The sequence below is a fragment of the Poecilia mexicana genome, unplaced genomic scaffold, assembly GCF_051168715.1.
Source record: "Poecilia mexicana isolate PSO_F unplaced genomic scaffold, ASM5116871v1 scaffold_12, whole genome shotgun sequence".
Lineage (NCBI taxonomy): Eukaryota > Metazoa > Chordata > Actinopteri > Cyprinodontiformes > Poeciliidae > Poecilia > Poecilia mexicana.
In genome coordinates, this window is record NW_028263381.1 from 21835978 (window position 1) to 21839558 (window position 3581).

The 3581-nt window shown below is 41.4% G+C and overlaps 1 long non-coding RNA gene across 1 annotated transcript; it reads right to left on the reverse strand.

The window, feature by feature from the left end:
• Nucleotides 1-1085: 1085 nt before the first annotated feature.
• On the reverse strand, nt 1086-3581 carry LOC148156067 (uncharacterized). The gene is made up of 3 exons (XR_015764759.1): nt 3516-3581; nt 1779-2102; nt 1086-1534 (listed from the first exon to the last, which is right to left on the reverse strand). It is a non-coding gene; the product is annotated as an uncharacterized LOC148156067 (long non-coding RNA).

Sequence of the window (3581 nt, forward strand, 5' to 3'; positions counted from 1 at the left end):
ACATAGAGATGACAGTCAACACTCCACGTCATACATTTTCAGAATTTCTTCTAACATTTAAAAGTATAAAATCACATTGACAACACAGACACTTCAAACAGACTAAAAGAGACATTCACTTACCTGAGACAAATAGAAAAGGAAGAAAGAAAGAAGAAAAGAAAGAAATAAAGAAATAAGGGCAAAGATGTCTTTGGAGAGTTGGAAAAGCAAATCTGATTTGTTACTCCTGTGTACAAACTTTTATAGTAAAGGCGTATTCTTGTCTTTAATTTATTCAAATAAGGTGTATCTTTGCTCATCCAACCAGCACCTGTCTCTGACCCTCTTTAAAGTTAGAAACTCCCTGCAATTTGTTTTCAAGATCAAAGACCAGTTGTCACTTTTATCTAAACAAAGTAGAAGCAGAGCTTCTCCTCCACTGGCCTGAACTCAGAATGTTTTATGGCTTTTCACAGATCAGTGTGAAGCTGGAACTTCTCCTGATTGTTTCCCACACAGAGAAAGGGCAGATCAGAAGATCTTAGCAAACAATCTGCTGTAAGTACAGGTAACATAAAGGTCAATAGGGCAGAATAAGTTATTAATCTGAAAACTATAAATAGGCTATTTCAATCAAGACATGTTAAGTTTTAAAACTAGATTATTTTAAATTTATTTTCTTAACAGGTTCTAGAGAACTCCTGGGGCGGTATTCCCTAAAATACTGTATTTAATCAATGTATTAAGTGAGAGGAAAACAACAAATATGGAGTATGGGATAACACTGAATCCTGTCCGGGCATGTTGGACAGAATGTGGGTGAGTGTGTGTGCGCCTGTGTGTGTGTGTGTGTGTGTGTGTGTGTGTGTGTGTGTGTGTGTGTGTGTGTGTGTGCGTGGGTGTGTGTGTGTGTGTGTGTGTGTGTGTGTGTGTGTGTGCGTGTATGTGTGTGTGTTAGTATCCAGGTCAGAGAAGGACAGCTTTCCTCTGTCCCAGTCCAGATTCACTCTGATCCTCTGGACTTTATTCTGGACTGGGAGACGAGTGGGAGGAGCTGATGCAGCAAGACTCCTATTATTGCAACCCAGAAAAGGAATCAGAACAAACTTAGAATCCAGAAAAATTCCTCCAGAACCAGAACATTTAGTTTTTATTATTACTTAGAAACTTGTAAAAGTACTAATTACTTTTACAAGTTTAGAGCAACACTTACTTATACTTACCTAGCAACCCAAAACAGAGACTAGATCAAAGTTGGAGTCCAGAAAAACCACCTTAGCAACGACCTTTAACCTCAGATTCTTCCACCCTGGTGACCCTTAAGAGGAGTATTTAGTTTATTTCCTTTGGATCAACATGATTAGATTTCTCTCCTTCTGCTCTTTACCTTGGTTTATTATTTTGTCTGTATTTCCTGTTTAATTCCTATGAAGCTCTTTGCTTTGCCTTGTTGCTGAAAATGTGCTACATAAATGAAATTAGCTTTAGCTTCTCTGACCTCAGAGCTGATCTGGTCCAGAAGGTCAGAGGTCGCCAGATCTGAGCTGCTTCCCTGCAGAAAGAAGAGAAGACAGAGACAGGGAGGCGAGGGTCACCAGGACTCCTTCAGTACCAGCAGAACCCAGATCAGGGTCAGTTCTTCACAGATCAATCAAACACTGGGTCCAACTGACCCGGCAGGAACAGGGAGAACTAATCCTGTTCCTGACTCACAGGTTCTAGATCAACTCTTCCTCCAAAGTGTTTGATCAAACTGGGACAGAACCAGAACCCTGCAGCAGAGTCCAACCACTGACCTCTGACCTGTAGATGAACCCGTTTCTTCATCAGGATGGTTTCCTCTCTGCTGCAGATGCTGCAGGTGTAAATCTTTCCATCTTCAGGTGTGGGGTGGTTCAGGGTCAGACTGAGGTCTCCATGTTGAAGCTTGTCCTCCATCTTGGTTCTGGTTCTGTAGAGCTGGTCCTGTTCTCCAGGTTGGTCACAACCGTTCTGATACACATGGACCTTCCTGTTGTCTCCATCTGTCCACTCCACCTTAGCCTGGTGAGGCAGTCGGGTTGTGGTTCTGCAGGGCAGCAGGACCCACTTTACTCCATATTCCAGCCAAACCTGCTACTCTGAGGAAACAACAAGCAGAAAGTCGGATTTAAAGCGACGGCACTCGCTTTAAATACGACTGTTGTAGAATAAAATGCCTGTGAAAAATCCTTATTTTCCCATTTCCCTCACCTGCCACCTGAGCAGCCATGGGCTGAACTTATACAGCTGAACCCCCCGCTGCCACTAAAGGCTCTAATTTCAAGGATTTATAACTCAGTCCAATCATATGATGTCTTTTTAGCTCCAAACACCAGGAGAGCCTGGGAGCCTGAACTGGGGCTGGTTTTTGATGAACGTTGGTGGGAATCAGCCCTGACAGCCATTCAAACTTCTCCATGTGCCGCCTGAGCTTGGTTCAGTTTAAAGTGCTATTCAGACGTCATTATTCCAAAACTAGGCTGGCAGATCTTCCTAAATACGGTAGATGTTACCGATCCATGTGGAGGCTCACCCTGCAATCTGCCACACATGTTTTTCACCTGCTCAGGCCTCACAAGTTTCTAGCAAATTTACTTTCTCAACAACCGTTGACAGTTTAGCTCACACTGGAACTTTTTCTGGTTCATTTTCTGCTTCTACTGGAGGTTTCTCCCTGTTAGCCCTCCTGTGGTCTTAGCATAACGCTAAGGAGGATCGTTACATGGGGAAGCAGGGATTTGTCCTGCCAGACCGTCAGTTCCCAGAACCACACACATAAAAACCTTGTAAAAGCCACAGAGGGTCAGTGCGCCCCCTCCAGGCCACAGGAGGTTAGAGGGGTTTGGATATTTGCTCCAGCAAACAAAACCTTTTAAAATATATTTTTCATCTAAAAATGTCTTTTAATAATTTGCGTATTTGACCAAATGACTTGATTCAAAGTAAAATGTAACATTTTATGACTTCTACTCAACTAGACTCAGGATTTTAATGCTGACTTGGGATTTTTATCCAGACTTTGGTGGAATATCTTGCAATACAATCCAGAGCATCTCCTGGTTTTTGTTTCTGCTTTTAATGCTGTTTTCAAATGATTTAATAAAAGAATCATATTGAAGTGAATCTCCATCAAAAACTCAGATTTTCTTTATATCTAATGAGGAATTGCTATCAGGTAAAGTTTGGAGTTTTTCAGCTTTTCTGAAGACGTGACAATTTTCTTGATGACTAGAAATGTGAGACGTTTATTTTTTGGTGAGTTTTAATGTTTGGTTGGTGAATCAAACGACCTGCAGAAGGAGTCTGAGATTGTGAATCCATGCCAGGAGAAAAATATGCAGATCTTTGCTTTTCAACAAAATACAAACATGTTATTTTGAATGTAGAGTCATAAACATGAATTTTTACAATGACACCAGACTTAATCTGACAGGATGAAAAGTTACCACCCTCTGATAACAGGACACATTTTATCCATCTGCATTTAGAGGCAGAAAAGTTTAGAGACTCACCTGACATGAAATAATGTGGAAGATGAAATAAAAGGCCTGCAGAGACGATCAGAACCAGAACCAGCA